At 44.0% G+C, this 6,000-nt stretch overlaps 1 protein-coding gene across 1 annotated transcript in view; it reads left to right on the forward strand.

Annotated features, from left to right (window-relative positions):
- Positions 1-6,000, forward strand: part of LOC310800600 (calcium-dependent secretion activator 2-like) — a 184,976-nt gene that overhangs the window by 158,168 nt on the left and 20,808 nt on the right. The gene's annotated exons all lie outside the window — the stretch shown is intronic.

Genomic DNA, 6,000 nt, shown 5'->3' on the forward strand with positions numbered 1-6,000 from the left:
CAACTACAACCACTATAAACTATAACTTCCAACAACTATTAATGTGCAAATTAAATGTAGAAAGTGCAGTATGCATAAACATCATACGTGCAATGTTTGTCAACTTATACAGAGATGACATTCTGTCACACAAAATGCAACACACACACACAGGCTCTCTCTCTCTCTCTCTCTCTCTCCCTCTCTATCTCTCTCTCTCTCTCTCTCTCTCTCTCTCTCTCTCACACACACACACACCTGGGAGTAATGGATCCAGCAGGATGTGGTCCGGCAGCAGGGTGTAATAATTACCCTCCTCCCCCCCGCTTAACCCGTCATTATGGCCGGGCATCCCCTCCCACAATGCACCTCTTTAATCCCCTTTCACTGCCTGTCTGTATGGAACCAGGAACGCCGTTTCATTTGACACTCGCAAATTTGTTGTCAAATGTTGACGAGCGACTGGGAAGCCATTATCCAGGAGGACACACACACGCGCACACACACACACGCACACACACACGCACACACACACACACACACAGGGCAGGCAGAGCGTGACAAGAGGACAGCTTGCATGTTTTGTTTTCTTTCCTTTCTTCGTGTTTAGTCTTATTCTGATGGCTGAACTGAGCCTGACGTCTGTCTCTCTGCCTGTCTGTCTTTCTGTCTTCAGGCAGGACGTCTGTCTCTCTGCCTGTCTGTCTTTCTGTCTTCAGGCAGGACGTCTGTCTCTCTGCCTGTCTGTCTTTCTGTCTTCAGGCAGGACGTCTGTCTCTCTGCCCGTCTGTCTTTCTGTCTTCAGGCAGGCCACAGCAATAGTGATTTCTCTCTTACTGAGTAGAATAATAGATTAGAGATGACATGACAAGGACTGTACGTACAGACACACACACACACACACACACACACACACACACACACACACACACACACAGCGCTGGTGTTGGTCAGATCTCGGTCCGTCACTCAACAACACTGATGCAGAAAGGAAGTGCCATGTTTCCACCTCTACACCCAGAGGATTATGGAACCCTGATGGCCTGTCAGTATCTGCTTTTATCTTCATAAACAAAGTATTGCACAGTTCCCACTTAAAAAGGCAATAAAAATAGTGAAACTCATTTTCAAGATTCAAGATCATTTTAATAGTCATAGTGAGTAAACATGTTACAAACACAGAATGTGTTTTTGTGCAGTATGCAGTGCAGCGATCACAGCAATAGCAGAATATGGAGCAGACACAAAGACAATCTTCAAATTACAAATGATATAAAGCGCAAAATAAAAGTCCTTTAATGTGATATATAATGGGGTCCATTCTATATCTGTAATATATATATATATATATATATATATATATATATATGTATATTCTATATCAAACAAACAGCACCTTGAACAAATCAGTTTCTTCTTCCAGACTGACCAAACATGACAAGTAAAAGAAGGCGTCATAAATCCATGAAAGGAGACTAAAGATAAAGTTGTGGATCCTGTGTAAAAAAAAAATTGCTCATTTATACGAATTTGCTTTACTGTCATTTTAACATTTATTCAGATTATTTCTTAATTCTCGCTGATTAGAAATAAAAAAAAACTGCAATGTTATTCATTCCTCCAAACGGGCAGAGTTTTTGAACAGCAATTAAACAAAGGGGTTGCTAAGCGACAGCAGCTGTGAGTGAGTCTTTTTTGGTTATATTATTTAAATGAACAGTTATACAGGTTTGTGTCTAATGCAGTTTACAGTGGATTCGAGAGACAGAGGAATTTAGACTTTGAGTAGACTAGAGTCTAGTTCATCTGAGGAGGATAAAGGAGTAATAGCCTATATACAGATCCTAAATAATAGTGTGAAGCAAAGTGAGCTTACTGTGGACCTGCGGGGGGTGTAGTTTAGTTTTGTACCTGCGGGGGGTGTAGTTTAGTTTTGTACCTGCGGGGGGTGTAGTTTAGTTTTGTGAAGCTAAATGTAGCTGGGTTTCATCCACCTGTTTAATGCGTATTTTCAATTTGCGCATGCGAAGAGTGCAGTGGAAACAGATTAAGCGAACCGTTAACCAAACTCCATTCAAAAACCATGCAATTGTAACGGCAAAAGACTGCGTGATAACATGCGACTCAAGTCTAGAATTGACATTGTATTCACTTACAGTAACTGCTCTGTGGATTATGCTGAATTGAAGAGTGGTGACTGGTAATCCATTTTACATACCTCTGTAAATAAATAGTGCACTGTAGGTTGTTTTTCATTGCAAGACAACGGAGACGCACGTACTGTATGTGTGGCAGATCAGCAGAGGCAGATCAGCAGTGTGCTGCTCACCAAGGTTTCCATCATGTTTTCCTCCTGGATGTTTTCTCTTCAGAGAACACGGGGTTCATTTCCCTCCTTTCAGGGTCTGACTGGCGTCTGCTGCTGTTTTAATCACGTCAATTCATCTCCTAATATTACGCATAATGTAGTGTATGCAATGTAATTTCTCCTCATCTTTTGCCAACTTTCTGAAAATGTGGTTAAAAATATGAGATACCTTTGAATGGAAACCCACTGTTTGTATTAAATATTCACGGGACAAATAATTTATCCGTATCCAAAAGACTATAGTCTTTATTTTCCACTTTTCAGATTTCCTCATTTCCTTTCCAATATGTTGTTTCTGTGGAATCTGTTTTCATGAAAAGTCAGTTTCAGGTTTCTGTTTCTGTCCAAAACATGTTGCGCTCGTCATTTTTTCTTCTTTTTTCATATTTCATTTGAGCTCGAGACGTTTCAGCGAGACATCTGCAGCCTAATCTTTCAGGTCACATCCACATGATGGTGTTGACTCATTTTAATTAACTCACACTGATTGATTTAGATATTAAGATTTCAGTTCTGATTACTTTAGTTTGAACTACTTTGATTGGCAGCATAAATGAAAAGTATTATTTTTAATTATTATATTTTCTTTTATAAAAATACTTTTACACATTGGATCTTCTATACGTTTGTGTTACTGAATGATACTCAATGAACTACTGTCACCAAATATACAGAATTTTGGAATGTGAATCATCACAAATTGCCAGGAAAAATGTATTAAATATATAAAGTTTATGTGTTTTTGTCACACTGTACATACCCAAACTCACGTCCGCGTCAACACCGCCTAGACACATTTTTGAGGAGTGGCACGCCCCCTCCGCCGAGCTGCGCCGACAGGCCGGCCAGCTGCGGCGCCCCCTTTGGCGCAGTCAGCGCTGGCAATGACGCCGAACCATGTCAGGCCTTTAATGTTTTCAGAATGGTTTAGCTTTGCGTTTATTTGCAGATCGACATCAAAGATGAGACAAAAGAGACAAGCTGTCGTTCTGATGTGAGAACGAACTGGACAGCTACATGTATGTGTTGTCGGTCTTCTGCGTCGCGTCCGCTCTGTTACACCTGTTTTCCCGGTCGGTGAACTGCCATTCGCTCCCCTGGCCACCTCCTTGCCAAATGTCTAATCGGACTCTTCCCTGCGCTCCGGCAAAGTGGATTAGTTTCTCTTCGTGTGCAGCTTCACCCGGCGGCAGCAGGTTCTGTTCCCTGCTTTTCGGCGGGGGAATTGGCGCTCGCTACTCGCCGCTGCGGCGGAACAGCCAGCCCCCGGGGGAGCGAGGCCGGCCCGGGGAACTGGTGTGAAAGATGTCAAAGCAATTTACAGCTGTAATCTCCCCTGATGCCGCCTGGGAGCGTGAATGGAGCCCGAGCCTCACTTCCCCCCTCCCCCCGCCGCTGGCCTCCGCCTCGCCGGACAAGCGATTGCTTTGACACACGCTAAACACTTTGCCCGCTGCAGATTCTCTCTCCTCACCCGTAGAGCAGAGGATGCTGCTGGGATGTTTCAGTGTAAACACATTGATGTGGGGGGGGGATGTTTCAGTGTAAACACATTGATGTGGGGGGGGGATGTTTCAGTGTAAACACATTGATGTGGGGGGGGGGTGTTTCAGTGTAAACACATTGATGTGGGGGGGGGATGTTTCAGTGTAAACACATTGATGTGGGGGGGGGATGTTTCAGTGTAAACACATTGATGTGGGGGGGGGGGATGTTTCAGTGTAAACACATTGATGCAGGGGGGGGGATCAGGATGCTGCTGGGATGTTTCAGTGTAAACACATTGATGTGGGGGGGGGGATGTTTCAGTGTAAACACATTGATGCGGGGGGGGGATCAGTGGGATGTTTCAGTGTAAACACATTGATGTGGGGGGGGGGGGGTCAGGCACAAAGGCAGCCTCGGTGGCGAGGTGTGAAGCAGAGTCTAGCCTCGTGTCCTTGAGTTGACGCATTGGGCAGAAGCATTATGGCCATTTTAACATTTAATAACTAAGTTTGACTATCTGGAATTAACATTACAGATGTCAACATCATTTTGACGAGTCATAATTATATTGTGACTCATCAGAATTCCATTCAGGATATCTATGTTATTCTTCTTTAGGACAAATCACATCACTTTTGCCATTCGTGTGTCTGGGGTTTCTCATTGCAGATATCTGCAAGTTACATTGCGGATATCTGCAACTGAAGCATGGCTAGTCGTAATTGCAGTTCAAGATGTATCCAACTCATTCTGACCAGTTACAAGTTAATTTAAGATGTCTAAAAATTACAATGTAGATATAGTGACGAGTTAAACTTAATTTAAGATGTCTAAAAAAGACAAGGTAGATATATTTAATTGAGGGGAATTAAAAAATATGTTGAACTGGAATTATGACAAGTCAGAATTAAATTGTAGATATGTGAAACTGGAATGAGTCATAATTGAGTTGCAGATCTCTGTAAACACATGAATGGCAAAAGCCACATCATTTGTCTTAGGAAGAATGTGATTGTGGATTTCTGACTTTTTGACTAAGCCAGTCTAGCTATTAAATTGCTTGACATAGAAGCGTTCGCTTTATTTTTATGCTCAGTGGCCGGTTTAATTTTTTTATCCCATTTTTATCCTCCATTAGTGCTAATTTTAATTTATTTATCCTGGTTGCTGCCGATCTGGGGAGAGCCGAAACTGGCTCCATGCTTCCTCCGAGACATGGGCAGTAGCCAGCCGCTTCTTTTCACCTGACAGGGGAAGCTTCACCGGTAGGACATAGCACGTGGGAGGTTCACGCTATTCCAACCAGTTCCCCTCCCTCCAAACAGGCGCCCTTAACGACCAGAGGAGGCACCACATCAGCGACCAGGATATTGCATGTTTTGGTGAGGGGTTCCTATATGAAGGAAACCCACAGGGGGCACGGGGAGAACATGCAAAGGCCCTTTTGATGACCCCACCCGGGCGGTGGGCACTCGAGGACATGCGGACGGGCACGCACTCCTTCAGCGCTCACAGCGTCCCAGGTGGGAATCAAACACAGGAGCTTCTAGCTGTGAGGCGACAGCGCTTACCACTGCATCACCGTGCCCTCCCCCCCCCAGTGGCCGGTTTTGTCTCGGTCACATGACTCCACACCGTGTCACGCCCCTCCGTTTCCTGCCGGGCAGATGATTGGCTCAGGACGCTGCGTACGAACAAGAAGGTTTCAGACAAAGATCTCAGCCAAAAACAACACTCAGGAAGTCATTTCTACATGATGCTGATGTCTTCATCATCGTATCCCCCTCGTATCACATGCATTTCCTGCCTTACAATGCACACAGCTGATTGGCTGCAGCTGCCTTTTGATTATAATCACCTGTTCATTTATTAGAATCAGCTGTTCTTTTCCTACCAAGGTTATGAATAAACGGTCAACTGTCTGGCTGTTGCATGGCTTCATATTTACATAGAGTTAAATACATTAGAAATCTATGCATCAGTGTTTCTCAACCTTTTTAGACCAAGTACCACCTCAGAAATTACCACCATATAAAAAGTATGAGAGGGAGGGAGCTCGGCGTACCACCAGTAGTACCCATACCACAGGTTGAGAACCACTGATATAGATAAAGTGAGATCTGCCCATGATCTGTCTTGAAGCCATATCATATTTCCACCACCTG

The sequence above is a fragment of the Poromitra crassiceps genome (genome assembly GCF_964638095.1).
Source record: "Poromitra crassiceps genome assembly, chromosome: 30".
NCBI lineage: Eukaryota > Metazoa > Chordata > Actinopteri > Beryciformes > Melamphaidae > Poromitra > Poromitra crassiceps.